Raw genomic sequence first — 17,626 nt, 5'->3', positions numbered from 1 at the left:
TGGGGACCCTTATTTTAAAAAGTATTAATAAATTCAAAATGGCAACAGGAGAGCATCAAACCAAGCATGGAGCCCTGCTGAGCTTGGAGCCTTGTGCCACTGCTCGGGTTGCATGCCAGTGGAGCTGACTCTGCTTCTCACTTCTGGGTGGCAGCATTTAATTACCCATATGACACACTACAAAGATCTGTCTTTTCTTCCTACAAAAAGACCAGCAACATGTGAGATTGTGGCTGCTCCATCACTCTAGGTTCCTGAGAGCTGCAATGGGTAGAGCCCCTCCTTACCCCAACCATGATAGACATGTAGCCTAGCAATAAATAAGCTTTTGTTGTTGGATTTTTTTGTTATTGCAACATAAAGTATCTCATCTTACTTGAGGCACAACCTAACCCAAGATAATAGGTTCCTACTTGCCACATATTTACCCCAATGACACAGCCACTCTTTTTTTCTGACCAAAAAGGTGTCTGTCCCATCCTGTCAATCTAATGAACAATTAGCTGCCTCTCTGGATAAAAATCTGTACTCAGTATTGAACCACGTGCATAACTTTAGTGCTCAGCACAGTATCTGACCCCGGGTAAGCTCTCAGTAATTAATTCTAGATATTCTAAAAATTTTGAAGTTTTCCATTAAAAATCCTTGGATTCTTGTTGCACTCTACATTAGAATCACAACACAAACAAAACAAACAAACAAACAAAAAATGCACTAACTCACATAATCAAAAGTACAAAGGTAGGGTAGCTCTTGTTCCATCTCTTGGAGATTCCACCAGCTTTGTCCTCCTTTGTGAGGGCTTTGTTCTCTGGCTCGCTTCTCAAGGTGGCAAAATGGCACCCTGTAGCAACAGGAAGAGTAGGCTTCTTTGTTCAAAATGTGGAGAACACAAAGAACCTTCCATTTGACCATAAAAGTCCTTCTCTTCAGCCTCATCAGAACGAGCTAGGGCATGTCTCCACTCCTGAATCAGTAACAATTGCTAGGGGAATGCCAAGTGCTGGGTGCTTCATTCTTCAACACTTATTGAGCATTTGTTGAATGGGGGGCATTATAAACCTGTGATTGCAGGAGCTTAAATCAAGCTTCTGTAAACATACAGCGGGTGCCAAAAAAATGTATACACATTTTAAGAAAGGAAAACTGTATTAAAATTGTAATACTCAATATATACCGATGACAAAAGATGAATACAAGTCACATTTGAGTTCTGCAATTACAAGAGGTGCTCAAAGTGGTTACCATCAGCGTCCAGACACTCTGATTATGGCAAACGACTGCTTGAGCAACGCTGACCAAAGTGTCCACTTGTATACATTTTTTTGGCACCCCCAGTATATTGAAAGAGATGGAATGGGCTTTCTCTAAGTGGTTAAGGCTAGTTAGAATCACCCTACCCACTTCCCATCTCCAGGTGGGGCTGGGGTCTGCTTTGTTTATTTTCCTGGATTGATTAAAGGTGATACGATGTGGTGTACTGCCAGAAACTGGAAAGTGGAGTGGATATTGGGCAAACAACCAACAGTGCCTATTCTACTCCTTTTTCTAAAGAGATTTATTAAGAAGCATATTTTTTTCCTCAAATTTGCTAACCAGCTCTTTTAGATTAAAGCCAAACTCCCCTCCTTAATTAGGTGGTCACCCTTCACCATCTACCACCCCCAATCCCACCAGCCAAGCCCTCCTCCCTTCCTTTCTGCCTTGTCCCTAAAGAACCTCCTCAGATCTTCTACTTCCTTCAAGGGCTGGCCATGGTACCACCCTCAAGATCCAGAGCCCTTGCATTCTATTTCCAAAGCCAGTTCCTAATCTTAATAATTACTTCAAATGCAAAACTAATGCCCACTCATTATAGAAAATGTGAAATGACAGAACAGTTGAATGAATAAAAATAATTATCCACAGCCAATAAACATTTTTGGCCTATAACCTTCTACTCTTACTTCTATGAAGTTTTACATAGTTGAGATCATGGGGCATATATAATTTTATGCCTTGATTTTTACTCTTAATATAATATTTATACAATATAGCATTTCACATTTTTTGCAAAATCTTTATAAATATTTTATAGCTTAATGATAATCTATCTTCAAAGAGTCTATAGTTTATTTAATTTTTCCCTTTCTGTTGATCATTTAAGTTGTTTCCAGTTTTGTTGCTATTATGATGCTGATAAACATTTTTACACAAGAGTCCTTTTCATTGCGGAATTGTCTCCTTGAAATAGATTACCAGATATAGAATCACTAAATCATTAGATACAAAAATTTCATAGCTTTTTCTACATATTATAAAAATGTTGCAAAAGAGGTTGCACTGTTGACATTCCTGTTTGCAATTTATGACAAAGGTTGTTTTACTGCATGTATTAGTTTCCTAATGCTGCTATAACAAATTACCACAAACTTGGGGACTTAAAGCAACACTAATTTATTCTGTCATGGTTCTGGAAGCAGGAAGTCCAAATCAGTTTCAGTGGGATAAAGTCAAGGTGTCAGCAGGGCTCGTTCCTTCTCGAAGCTCTAGGAGAAAAATCCATGTCTTTGCCTTTTCTAGCTTTTGGGGGCCACTTACATTCCTTGACTTGTGACCCCTTCCTCAAATCACTCCAATTTCTTGCATCCATCATCACATCTCCAACTACTTTTCTGCAGACAAGTCTCTCTCTGCCTCCCTCTTACAAAGACACTTGTAATTACATTTAAAGCCCACCTGGATAATCCAGAATAATCTCAAAATCCTTAACTTAATCACATCTGCAACATCCCTTCTGCCCTGGAAGGTAACATTCAAAAGTTTCAGGGATTGGGACAAGGATATCTTTAGAGGCCACTGTTCAGATTACTACACTACACTATTGCCAACATCAGGTACTCCCGTTTGCCCTTTATTTTGGACTAATTTGATAGGTGGGACATTAAAATACCCGCGACAAGTGAATTTTCACTTTATTATTTTGGCCATTTAAATTTCCTCTTTTATGACCTCTCTGCTCACTCAAGTGTCTATTGAGATATTAACATAATGGTTATCAAATTTAAAATGCTTTTTATATAGTAAGAACATCAACCCTTAGTTTATGGTGTGCAAATATTTTTCTCCCAGTGGATTTACTGGTATTTTAATGTCTGTGTGTTTTCAGAAGCTATTTTTTTTCTTTTATTTCTCTTCTGCAATTTATTGTTTAATGTACATAGAGTGAGATTTGCTCTGTTGGGGGTACAGTTCTATAAATTTCAACAAATGCATAAAGTTAATACAACTGTCCTGTCTCTGGATTGTGGTGATGTTTACACTCTTTCATAACTATTTTGATTTTTGTTTAATTATGATGGGATGGGAGCAGGAAGGACTACATACAGAAATTTTAAATGTTTTCTAATAAAATTTGTAACTTTTATGATTTCTTCCAACTCTTTTAACCTTATTTAAGTATTCCCCATCTAGAGATTATTTCATGCTTTTATAGTCTTTTTTATATTATATTATATTTGGTTCCATTAAACTTTATTTTGGTGTACAGTAAGATGAGACTCTAAATTGATTTTTTGTTCCAAGTTGCTAAACCATTGTCCCAGCACCGTTTACTGAATAATCCATTTCTTCCCTACTGTCCTGTAAGTCCACCCCAGAGAAACATTTAGAAGTACAATTTCAGGAAGCTAGATAAACTCTTGCAGTTGTTGAAAAAAATTGAATTTTCTTCACCTAAAATACAAAAGAAATCTTTGCTAAGTTAAAGAATCTTTACTATTAATTTTTAACATATCCTGGATTTCCATGCCAAAAATAAATTAGAAGTATTTGGTTTTTGAAGTCATCATTTTCTTTTCAGCTCTATTATAGAGCTAAGTAAAAAGTGACAAGTTTAGCCAACCAACTAGTGGTTATCCATGGAATCTCAACTTCTGTGTAAAAATTTTAAATTGATGATGGATGGTATGTGTGTGCCTACATGCATGTGTGTGTATGTGTGTGTGTGTTGTTTGCTTAAGCCTTTGCTCCTCAGCATGTGGTCCCCCAACCACCAGCATCAGCCTCCACTGGAAGCTTTTAGAAAGTCAGGATCTCAGGCCCCACGCCAATTTACTGAATGCAAATGTGCATTTTAACAAGACACACATGAAAGTCTGAGAAGCACTGGCTTCAGCATGGCTTTACAGCTTGACTTGGCTAAAGCTCCCATTTTGATAAATTCTCTCTGCAAAGCAAGGTCTTTTCATCACAGCAAAGGAACAGAGACCCATCCAAGTGACTGTATTTGAGGGGACTGAGGGACACCAAGGCAGCTCTAGGGACGGAGGCGTTTGGTGCTCCTCTCAACGTGAGGAGTTGCCTGGACATCACTTTTGTTCTCCACCATTAATGCAACTCAGCCAGTTGTTTAGTCTCTGCTTCTTTTTATCTTCTTATTTTTCCCCCTAATACATATTGGTTGGTTTGTTCCATAACTTCCTGGTAAAATTTCATAAAGAGATTGTCTGGTTGCCCTAATTATTTATCTCTATTAAGAAGAACTTCATGCACAGGCTTTCTCATGGACAGCCTGTGTATTGTCTCTCCTGGGGTCTGCTGTGGGCCCACCACGTGGATCATCGCCCTTATCAGCAAGGGTGATACAATCTCACTTAGAAGGGCCCATGGATATGGAAGGGCTAAGAATTGTCATACATCTCTTCTCATACTGAGAAGATAGCACTGTGGTCCATCATAGCATGAGATCTGATTTCTGTCCTCAAGGATGGAACTGAATTTGTTTAAACCTCTCTTAAAAAGCACTTTTGTATGTAATTGGTAGAGACTTGTCTGCACCTATGAGTAAGGAATCACGGAGTACTCAGAAAACAGTGAATGTACCAAGTCAGACAATTAAGTTCACGAACTCATCCTAGAAAAAGTGCTACCTACCTCATTGCTGAATATCACTATGGTCACCTTTGAAGTACTCCCCTTAGGAAGCTGTGCACTGATGTCAGCACCTAGACCACCCTTCAAAGCAATTTTGGAACTCTTTTTCTGGAATGGCCATCAGCGCTGTCATCGTATTACCCTTGATGTCCTGAATATCATCAAAATGTCTTCCTTTAAATATTTCCTTAATCTTCGGGTAAAGAAAGAAGTCATTGGGGGCCAGATCAGGTGAGTAGAGAGGGTGTTCCAATACAGTCATTTGTTTACTGGTAAAAGCTCCCTCACAGACAGAGCCCAAGTCCCTGAGCTCTCCTGTCTTTGTCCCACAGGTTGATGTCTCAGCCACTCCAAGCTGCTTCCATGGCAAGGACACAAGAGGGAACATTCCAGGAGGCTTGGGAGGGCAGAGCTGCTCCCACAGTCCAGTTTCCAAGGGCTCATCTCAGGCCTGTCCTCTGTTCTCTCTACGTCAGCATTCAGGAGGCATTTTGGGCCAAATAGGACAAAATGATTAGTGGCCATTTACTGAGCATCTGTCAAGCTGAGGGAGACATGGGAGGAGATCTAGTCGCCACACTTGGAGAGCTCACCACCTGCTAAAAAGATCAAACCAACCCACAGTAAAGAGAAAAGCAATTATAGACAATCAGGGGCTTTTACTACAGGGTAGTAAGAGGAGACACCGTGCAGTCTGGCTGGAGTGTTTATCTTAACATTGCAATGCTCACAAGTAAACTGGCAAAGTCCAATCCACCAGCTGGCTCATTTGTTTGTATATTCATTCATTCATTTATCTTTTGACAACTATGTGTGAGCACTCAGTGTCATTTAATCTTCATGATAATGAGAGGCAAATACTATTGTTCCCATTTTACAGATAAGGAAAGTGAAACCTGGAGAGGCAAAATGACTTGCTCAAGGCCACACAGCTCACAAGTGATAGGCCTGAGATTCAGACTCAGGGTTGCTGGCTGATTCCTGAGCTCCCATTCTTCAGCCATTGACTCCTTATCCAGCAAGAAAGGAGAGTACTCCTGGAAGGGAGTTGGGTAAAAAAGCTTGCCGTTGGAAAAAAAGAGGAGATATTTTCTCCATATAGGAGTAAGAGCTAAAATGGGGATTTAATTGCCTCCTGTGTAAGAATATGGGAGGTGAAGTGCATTGGGATACTTATGAAAGTCTTGAAGGCGAAGTAAAAATGGTGAGAACTTGCTTCTTAGCTCACCAGCTTGGGGAAGATGCACATAAGCTCCTGCAGGCCTTCTTGGGGGGGTGGGAGGTAGGCAGAGGAAGCAGGGCAGTCCAGCCTGCACAGGTGAGCATTGGCAAGGGTAAGGGTGAGAGGCTACCCCCATATTATGCTGAGTTCAGCCACTGAGCTATCCTGTAACACAACTCAGCCCAAGTGCCAGCAGGGTAAATGACAACCAGAACAAGACAAGGACAGAAGAGCCAGAGGGCCATGGAAAGACCCAGAATCCTCATCTTTCCCAGTAGTGTAAAGGCACATCAGCCTGTTGCCCATACCACCCAATACGTCTATGGAAGAAGGGAGAAGGGAGTTTGGAGCAGAAGCAATTTTATCCTGCGATTCCAGGTATTAGTTAAAGGTTAAAATATTACATTATGGTAAGTTGTAAAACGGGGTGGAAAAACCAGCTCCCTTCCACCATTACTGAGTGGAGGGGGGTCACATAAGGAAAGAGCAGGGCGATTACAAACAAACCACATTTTCTCTGATAAACAAGTTGTGGCAGTATTTTGTAAGTCTGCCACACATGCATGCGCACACACGTATCTTGGAGTTACATCTAATTCAGAGGTTGGGCTCTAAATTAAGGTGAAATCACATCCCATGTTTTCAAATATCCTTAAAAATCCCTTCAAAAGTCACCACATTGGGGACCAGCCTAGTCAAACTCTGGAATAGAAAGCTGATTCTAAAATTGAGCACCAGAATGAGAAGTGCACATCGTTAAAACTTGTACTCTCCCTCAAGTGAGTGGACCCCAGGAGACACATGAGGGCCTGAAAATCACTGAGGACTAGCAAAGCAATTGCTTCCATTTTGACAATGAACACTGTCATGGAAGAAGAAAGAATTGACATCTCGGTCATGGGCTTCACGTCCTCCTACAAGATGAGCCCAGAGCTCCTGGGGCTTACACAGCAGCCCACAGGCTGAGAAGGAAGCACCCATTCAAGGAAGTTTCTGGAGTTTCTGCTCCTACAGACATTTATAAATAAGTTCAACAGCCATCTCCCTGCCGTTAACCAACCTGCTGTCTCACCAAAAGGTGTGACACCAGAGGTTCAGCCTACGTTCCTCTCAGCTCGCACATAGCAGCTCACTCCCGCCTCCCCACGGGCCAATGCACCTACAGCCCTGCAGCATTGATCCGAGCTGTAGCCATTGCCTGCTCTTCCTCCTCTGGAACTAAGGTGCTGGAGCCCCATATTTGATATTTGAAAAGAAAGCTGAAATATAACTACTGTCTTCCACCAACATGAGGCATAACTTTCTCCCTTCATCTGTGTTTCATTCTCACACTGAAAAATCTTGCTATAGGAAGAGCCAATTGTTGAGGGCATCAAGGAACAGAAATCTGCTACTGATTAATCAGATTCTTCAATTCTCTCTGTAAGGAGTCTGGAAGCAGGACAGGCTTCACTGGACTGAGTAAATCCCTGGGGCTCCAGCATAATTCAACCCAAAGAGAGATGTTGAATTATCATTAGTCTGGGTAGGTCAGGGCTAAGGATTAATTTAAATACTAAAGAGACATGTCCTCACTTGTGCCCCCAGGTCAAGCAATGGGTCTTAACATCATCACCATTATAATACTATTGTGTTGTCTTTGCAGATTAAGGTTTAGAAGGGGCCCTGGAAGCCCCACACTTCCTCAAGGTTGAAATTCACTTATACATGCATTCGTTCATTCATTCATTCATTCATTCATTCAACAAATACTCCATGTGTTGATCTCAAGAAGTTTATATGCTGCTAAGGAGAAACAAACAATAAACCAATTTTTAAAAAATGTATATATATGTGTATATATATATACATATATAATATTTAATTAATTTAAATTTATATGTAAATTTATATGTAAATTGTATGTATTAATTTAATTAATTTAAATTTTTATATGCATATATTATGTCAAATGGAAGAATAAAACAGAGCAAGGCACTAGAGAGTGCCAGTACGGGGGTGCTATTTTACATGAATGGTCAAAGAAGGTCTCTCTGAGTAAGGGTCCCAAAAAAGTGAGGGATGAGTCATGCTGAAATCTGAGGAAAAGCACTTCAGGTAGAGGGAATAGCAAGTGCAAAGGCCTTGAGGTGTAAGCTTCCTTGGCAGGTTCAAAAACAACAAGAGGGGAGTGTGGCTGGATCAGAGAAAACAAGGGGAAGAATACTAGAAGCTAAGTTCAAAGTGGTGATGAAGGTCCACTATGGTCTTGCCTATGAGGAGAAGGCTCTATATTTTACTCTGAATGAGAAGAGGCACCTGTGGCAGGTTTTGAGCAAAGATGAGTTTATATACTGATATGATCTTTCTACAATTTTAGAAAGATAAATCTGCCTCCTGTGTGAAAAACAAGGTTGACAATTGTGAGACCTGTTGGAAGACTACTTCACTAATCAAGACGAGAGACGACAGTGGCTTGAGCCAGGATGGTCGCAGTGGAGAAAGTGAGAGATGCTGAGATTTGGGATGTAATATGAGAGTTGAGGCACTAAGTTTTGCCACCATATTGGATTTGAAGGATGAGAGAAAGAGAGGGGTCAAAGAGAACTTCAAGGCCAAGCTAGACTTCAGTTTTTAAGGAGAAATTTTTATTTATTTAAATTTCCAAAGAGCCCTGGAGAAGGTTGGCCAGCCTAGCAGGCATTCCACCAGGAAGGAAGCAATCAGGACCAATCTTGAGCCAATGGCTGGGGGGCAGCACACAATATGAAGGCCTATGGACGGAAGTGGAGGTTAAGAAGGGGTAGCTTCAGCAATATGGGAGATAGCTGTGAGGTGAGTGATGTGATTACTTCCATCGTTTTCCAAACCTTCCCTAAAACTGCCAAACTTTCAAAATGCTCTGTGTGATCAAATTTCTGTGGATATAGGCTTTGAGCCCAATCTGTTGTTGGGAATTTAAAGAGATTGGTATGAAGTCTCTGGACTCTTAGAAGCCATAAAATTGGGGATTCCAGCCACATCAGACAGATACCCCCAGAGCAGGGCCCCTGCCTGCTGATTCAGTCTTCTAAGATATATTTATCCAAATGTTTTATCTGGGAATCTTATGCCCTCACCAAACTGGTAGGTCTCTTGAAGACAGAGGTGGCTTTACACTCTTGGACTCTTGGGATCTTAGACATGCTTTACACAGAGCTCTCCAATTGAACCTGATTGGATTAGATTAATTTAGATTCCATATGTTCATGGAAATTTTAGCTCGTTGTCCAATATCTCCATTATTTTAGTTTGGAGTCTCCCAAAAGCAGAAGCTGAGACAAAATTTGACATGTAGGTGGTTTATATGAAGTGTGATGTCAGGAAGCACCTGAGAGGGGGGAAAAGTGAGACAGGGCAGAAAAGGCAGCCAATACAGAGAATATTAGTGCACAGATTACCACAGTGAACAAGATGGAGGTCAGGTCTGCTGAAGAACTCTTAGGGACTGTGTAGAACACACCTCAGAGTCGTCCCATATGAGGGAGAGGCATCTACCATTAGTTCAGAGGTAGTCCCAGGACTCCTAGGTCCCTGGCATTCATGCTTGTAGCAGAATGCCTTAGGTGGTTAAGGGAACAGTAAGTGCCAAGAGGATGATAAGGGCAGAGCATCAGGAGCAACTGCTAAACTAATATTTTTTCCTTTAGTTTTTTAAGTGATGAAGAAAAGGCTGGCTCACAAAATAATTGTGAGGAATAACTACATCATTTCTCTGTCTCTGTCTCTGTCTCTGTCTCTGTCTCTGTCTCTCTCTCTCTCTCTTTCTCTCTCTCTCTCTCTCTCTCTCTCTCCCCCTCACCCCCAGCCCCCTGCTCTCTCCTTAATGTTAGCTTCACTCTGAGCAGATCTTCATGCTTTCATGGGTCAGTGGCAACAAGGCCACTGGTGCAACTTCAGCCTTACATCATTTTACATCATCCTCACACCCAGAAATCCCAGAAGAAAAAGCTTTGCCTTCCCAAAAGCTTCAACAAAGGTCTCAGACAAACCTGAGTTATTTGTCCATGCCTGATAAGGGCCATGGAGATAAAAATAAGCTGGTTTGAAAGTCCAGAATTGTGTGCCTACCCCAGAGTCTTGGAAGTTGGAGTTAACTTCACAATAACAACATAGACCAGGTGAGAAATCAAAGGTCTATAAAAGTGTAGAGATTTGCTCAAATTCACACAGCCCTTGTGTGCAGTCAATAAGAGAACAACAGACAACCTAATAGAAAAATAAGAAAATGTTTTCAACAAGGACGTCTTTAAATAAGAGACGATCTAAATGGTGAAACACGTGAAAAGGTACCCAATCTCATTACTCATAAGGAAAATGAAAATTAAAATCCCCAATGAGGGAGGGTGGAAAGGTGGAAGAGGATTAAGAATTACAAACTTCCAGTTTTAAAATAAGACACTGGGATGTGATTACAGCATAAAGCATAGAATCAATAATATCATAACTTTGTACAGTGACAGATGGTTACTAGACTTATTGTGGTGACCATTTTGTAAGGTATATAAATGTTGAATCCCTATGTTGTACACTTAAACTAATATACTGTTGTATGTCAACTATAACTAAAAATAAATTTAAAGAAATATATCACTACACAACCACTGGGATGGATAAGATGAAAAAGACAAAAAGTGCCAAGTATTAACAAGAATGTGGAGCAATTAGAAATTTCATACATTGCTGGTAAGAGTGACGTTGATGAAAACATTTTGGGAAACTACTTTGTATTATTTACAAATACTATAAAGATGCCTATCCTGTGGCCCAGCAAGCCCACGCCTTGGTATATGAGCAATAGAAATGAAAACATATATCCATCAAGATATGCACAAGCATGTGATAGCAGTTTTATCCATAATAGCCAAAGACTGGAAAAAATTCACATTGTCCATCAAAAGAAGAATGAATAAATAAACCATGGTATGGTCATAAATAGAATACTAGGCAGCCACAAAAAAGAATGACCTATTACTACATGCAACGTGGATAGATCTTACACATAATGTGGAGGCAAAACTGTCTGAGATAAAAGAATATGCGCTGCAAGATTCCGTTACACGAATTTCAAGGACGAAATTAATCCATGCTATTGGAAGTCAGGATAGTGGTTACCCTTGAGAAGGTAGTGGCTGAGAAGAGGGTGCAGGGTAGCAGACCTTTGAAGAGCTAATCATATTTTATTTCTCTAATTAGGTTCTGGTTACATGAGTTCATTTTATGAAAATTCATCAAGAAATACACTTTTACCCATTTTTTTGGAATGTATGATATATTAATAGTTTGATTTTTTTATTTTAATGAAAGACAAAAATTATTCATCCCACTAATTGAAGAATTGAAATTAATAAAACTAAGGCCAATCAGAAGGTTTGCCACCAAACAAATTGCTCGGCACCCCTTAAAAGAGTCCCCTTCAACCAGCCTCAACCAAAGCTAATGCTCCAGTGTTGTAGTCTATTGAAGAATGGAATCCCCACCTCACCAGTGTGCAAAGGCAGCTTCCCAGTCTGGCCTGGATCATTCCTGTAAGCCCATTCTGCCCTCCCTGCTCTGGGGGGGAGGTGGCGGCCAGGATTCCAAGCCTCCCTTTTCACCAGCTTTCTCTTCTGGAATTTCCTTGAGCCAAATGTTCTTTGAGTCTTTGGCTGGTCTTGCTGAGCTCTTTCCAACTCCTGTTTAATTCCTTCAATGGGTAAAAGTGTTCCAGATTCAGGATGAACAGATGGATACACAAAGAATGAAGTTCACATAGTCATTAAGGCCCTTGTCCTCAGTGCCAAGGTCAGATTACAGAATCCCCTAGAACTCAAACTATAGGAAACTCCCGGCCCCATAGGGGACATGGGAGTCATATGCCCTCAGGGCTCCAGCCATGGGGGGTGGGCGCTGCATTCAGGTACCCACTTTCTCTTTGCTGGTCTCCTAGAGGTGATAGCACTTGTTTCTGGAATAGTACTTGAACTTGAATTTACAGGTTGGTCTAAAAAGGTGGGAAAATAAATCTATGGCCAAAATGAGGTGTCCTCTGAAGCCAGGACTGGAAATCAGTCTGACATGGGGTCAGAGGTCTATCCATGAAAACCAACAAGTTTCCTTTGGTGGGAAGCAGATCCAATATACTGCGTCAGGACGAAGGTATGCAGATGCCATGACAAAATATACCCGAGTAGCCACTCTGACTCAGAACGAAAAAAGAAGATGTGGGTTTTGGCTGGTGGCAGTGGCACTTTCTCACAATATCCAAACCACTTTATAATAATCTTTCAAATCGAGGCATGTCTTTCAGAAATACTCAGTGCCTAACAAGCTTCAGGGTCACTCCAAGTTCATTGCAATCTCTCCCGTTTTTAGTCAAAGAGCTTACATTGGGAAACCGTCCTCCCCAGGCCCACCTGACCCTCCCCTTGTATTCAGACCTACTTCCAAGTCCAGCCCCTCAGGTCCACATGGCCCTCAACACTCACTGACTCCTAGCCTGAGAGCACAATGAGCCCCAACAAACTCAGGATCCTCTAACATTCAGGGACCCCAAACTGATTTATGTCAAGGTCACCCACTTGGCTCGTGTTACCCCAGATGCATCTTCATAGGAGAGTTGGGAATTGAAAAGGGAAGAGAAGGCAGCCAAAAACAGGGTACATTACCAAGCAAGTTACCAGTCTGAGCTATTGGTTAGTCCTGGTAAGGAATGCTAGGAGACCAGGTAGAACACCCGTCAGCATTATCTCAGCTGAGAAGTTCTCAACTGTCCAGGCTCTTTCCTTCTCAGTAGCTCTTGGGCACTTCTTGATTCCTCTGTACACAGGTCATACCCACTCCCCAGCCAGGAAAGGAAGCCCTCAGGCAGACAGTCACAACTGATCATTATAAGCCACTTTTGGGGTGCAGAGGTGAGTGCTGCAGGGATATGGGCAGGGCACCGACAGCATGTGCCACAGTCCTCATGAACATATCACCAGCACCCCAGTATTCACTGAGGACTGATTGAGAACCGACGCAGAGCTATGCCATAGGGAAAGAGAGGAGACTCGTGGCCCCACCTTGGGCAGACAAGGCTCACACAGGCTGCAAGTTCCTAGATTCTATCAGATGGCCAGTGGCATGGGGCCTGACAAGTGACCCTTACAAACATGCACTATAGGGGACCAAGGATGGAAAGAAAATCCAACGGAGGTGTAATCACAACCGGGCCTTGAGTGACGCACAGAACCTGGACAGACAGCAGAAGAAGAATGGGATGTAGGCGCAGAAGGGGTGAGGTGTGAGCAAGGTCAAGGAGGTGGCTGAGCAGGCAGGGAGTTAGGGAACAGCTAGCTGTGTGTTGGGCTGGCAAGGCAGGTCGCAAACAATTTAATCCATCAGCCGAATGTGCATTAGCTCCCACAGCAGACATGGTGCAAAAATCAGGGATGTGGGTTTGATTAATTATGCATTCTGTTATAATTATTTATGGATTAGAGAGCAAACAATTATCAGGCAGTGCTAGACTGGCCGAGATTTGGGAAGTTAGATTGGATGAATAAGTGCTAGGGCGCAGGAGAGTAGCATGATGAGAGTTATTTAAATTTGTGATTGTGCCCCTCCTCAGAGGAAATAAAGTGTCGTCCAGCGCCTTTTTATGCCTGACAGAGCATCTCTTTCCTTCCTCCAGTAAGCTTCCACAGCTGCTTCTCCACAGCCCACCCCTGCGTCTCTACCTGAGAGCAGTCTCTGACCAGGGGAGGGCGCCCCTGAGCTCAGCTTAGGCTGGAAGTGCCTAGTGAAGGCGGGAGCTGGTGGCAGTGCCCCAACTACCTCACCCCTCACGGAGACAGTCCTGAGGCCTGAGGCACATATTCACCGAGAGACCCCCAGCAGGATGAAGCCCCAATTGCCCACCCGCCCATGAATGCACTCTTCATTGGTGTTTCCTCACTTCCCCATACCTCATAGCGACTCCTGGGATTTCCTCCCACATAAACCCCTTGGATCCAAATTGTTTTCTCAGGGTCAGGTTACTACATGTGATGCATGAAGCTCAAATATGAGAACTGCCTGGGAGTAAAAACATTTAATACTCTTCAAGACCTGAGGAGACTGACCGGCAGGATTTAAGAACAAGTTAATGGGGGCTGAAGGCAGAGAACACTAAGAGGGATTGTTGAATATTTTCTTTCCTCTTTTTGACGCAGCAAGTGGTAAAAACAACTCACACCTCCCGTAAATCACTGTGTTGAGGGAAGAGCATCTTAAAAAGAACACGTCCTGGGCACTAAATCAGAGTGTTCACTGAGGCAGAGCACAAATTGACACATACACAGCGCCCCTTTCTGTCTGTCCTCAGACTCCACCCTCTGCCCACCCCCATTTCTGCAGTCTCCTCAGTTTCCTTGCACGTCCACACTCCTGTCTGCCCCACAGTCAGCCAACACCCACCATTCCCTCCCTGGAATCCACACTCGATGGTTTCGTGGGAGAAGGTCTGGGAGTCAAGACATCCACGTCCAACCTGCTACCACAAAACCATGAAAAGAAATACAGTGCCCCATTCACAGCCCCATTCTTACCACTGCAACATCCCACACCCAGCGGCCAGCACCCTCTCTCTGGCCACCAGAGTCTACTTTGCTGCCTGCAACACAGGCTAGCAGTATCAATGAACCCTGGGATCAGTTCTCCACTGAGACTGTTGAGCTGTTGGATAAATAAGCAGCTCCCTCTCCCTCAAATGGGGATGACCCTGAGGCCTGTGCTCTACACTGACCCCAGGGTTCCCCAGGGGAACTGAGCCCCAGCTGCCCCCAGTGGTAACTGGATGGAAAATACTCCTGTGTGAGTTGACGTCCCTGTCTCACTTCCTGATCCCAAGCCAGTGTTTCCTGGGATCACCTTCCAAGTAAAGTACTAGCACTCACATCCTCACCTGAGTACCTACTTCTTGGGGAACCCAACCTAAGATAAGAGTGGTCAGGTCCCCTCTCCTCTCAGAGTCTCTAGTCCAGGATAATCTCCTGTCCTTCCTAACGAGGGTACACAAGACAAGATGAGGTTCATTCAGCACTTGAACACGGTAGAATAATCCATATTCATTTGATGATGATGATGAAAGGTAAAAAGCTCAATATGGGAACATTATAGCTATTGTTTCTCCAGTGGTTTTTGCATGTCAGGAATTTGTTCTTTTCACTTGAGCTGGGTGATCATTGGTGAGACCATTGGGATTTATTATCCCAATTCACAGGTGAAGAAATCCAGGTTCAGGGAGTTTTAGGAACTAGCTCAAGGTCACAAAGAAAGTGATGGAGCTGGGATTTGAATCCCATTTGACCCCAAATTCTGTTTTCACACCCCCATATAAAACTCTTTCTAAATAAAAAAGCATCATCTTGATGTCCAATGTTGTGGGTTATATACTGAATTTGGAGGGGAATTACCTTTCCCTAATGTCTTGCCTTGCAAACTCCTATTTGTCTCCAACATTCAGCTCAGGCTTCGATGGCTGGGTTAAAATGTTCAAGCCCCCACTGGACCCCACACACGTGCCCCCAACCCTGCTGTGATTCTCCTTTTATTTAGCTAACTACTTCTCATCTCCCTGTCCTACTTGAAATCCTAAGCCGAGAGCAGAGCTTGCCTAAAACCCAGAACATAGGGTCTCTCCCTCAGAAAAACTTCAGGAAGTTTCCCAACTACATGTGCCAAAGACTTGGGACCCCTCGGGACACCACATAGCAAGAGGAATGATGATGATGATGGTGGTGATGGTGTCAATAAACCAAGAACTGACTATCATGAGGACACAATGTATCTCTACACATCTCAGTAAAGAGAAAAAAAAGAAAGCACCATTTAGCAAACATGCCTCTTAGCTTTTCTGGGCTTCCATGTCCTCTTCTGGTCTCAGTGACCTCCACAGCCTTCCACCTCTGACAAGAGGTGACATTAGGGATGGCCCAGTGCCTGCAGGCCATCTCAGGGAGATAAAGGATCCTCTCCAGGGACTTACACTAGAATCAGGAAGGCAAGGCTCTCAGACATGGCCCAAACAACAGTATGCCCAGTTGGTGCCCGATTAGCTCAGACTGGAGGAAGTCAGAAAGAAAAGAATGTGTCAAACCAACTGAATGGGAGAAGATTTTCGCAAACAGTTCCTCTGATAAGGGGCTAATATCCAAAATATACAAGGAACTCATGAAACTCAACAACAAAAAAACAAACAACCCAATTGAAAAATGGACAGAGGACCTGAGGAGACATTTCTCCAAAGAGGACATACAAATGGCAAATAGACATATGAAAAAATGCTCAACATCGCTAATCATCAGAGAAATGCAAATGAAAACCACAATGAGATATCACCTCACCCCAGTCAGAATGGCTTTCATCAACAAAACAAATAGTAACAAGTGTTGGAGAGGCTGTGGAGAAAAAGGAACTCTCATACACTGTTGGTGGGAATGCAGACTGGTGCAGCCGCTATGGAAGGCAGTGTGGAGGTTCCTCAAGAAATTACGAATAGAATTACCATATGACCCAGCAATCGCTCTCCTGGGTATCTACCCCAAAAATATAAAAGCATTTCTCTATAGAGACATGTGTACGCCAATGTTCATTGCAGCTTTGTTTACGGTGGCCAAGACATGGAAACAACCAAAATGTCCTTCGATAGATGAATGGATAAAGAAGTTGTGGTACATATACACAATGGAATACTATTCGGCGTTAAGGAAAGATGATATAGGAGCATTTGTGACAACATGGATGGACCTTGAGAGTATAGTGCTAAGTGAAATAAGTCAGACAGAAAAAGCAGAGAACCCTATGATTTCACTGATATGTGGTATATAAACCAAAAAGAACAAGACAAACAAATGAGAAACAAAAACTCATAGACACAGACAATAATTTAGTGGTTACCAGAGGGTAAGGGGGTGGGGGGTGGGTGATGAGGGTAAAGGGGATCAAATATATGGTGATGAAAGGAGAACTGACTCTGGGTGGTGAACACACAATGGGATTTATAGACGATGTAATACAGAATTGTACACCTGAAATCTATGTAAATTTACTAACAATTGTCACCCCAATAAATTTAATAAAAAAAAAAGAAAAGAAAAGAAAAGAATGTGTCAGAGCCATTGCCTATCTTTTCTTGAGATGAGGATTCCTATGAACGTGGTTTATTAGCAATGTTCCCAGATGGGGGCTGGGAAGACCGGTAGAAGTTGAGGAAGTGGGAGTAGGATGAGAAGAGGGCCAGGCAAGGGTATGATATCAACCAAAGTGCCAGGAGAGTAACTTTGGATTGATACTGCAGGTTATGTCCCAGAATCATGCTGATCAGGGACAGGAGATTCAGGTTATTGACACACCTAATAAGAGTGTAGGTTCCCAACTTATTCTCTGTACACAAAGTGGATTTGAGCACAAGGAGCTTGGGAAATGTAGAGCTCTATGACCCAGAGCAGACCAAGGAGAAGGGTATGAATT

Source organism: Rhinolophus hipposideros (genome assembly GCF_964194185.1).
Source record: "Rhinolophus hipposideros genome assembly, chromosome: 22".
In the NCBI taxonomy this organism is placed as follows: Eukaryota; Metazoa; Chordata; class Mammalia; order Chiroptera; family Rhinolophidae; genus Rhinolophus; species Rhinolophus hipposideros.
This window is presented reverse-complemented; position numbering follows the sequence as displayed.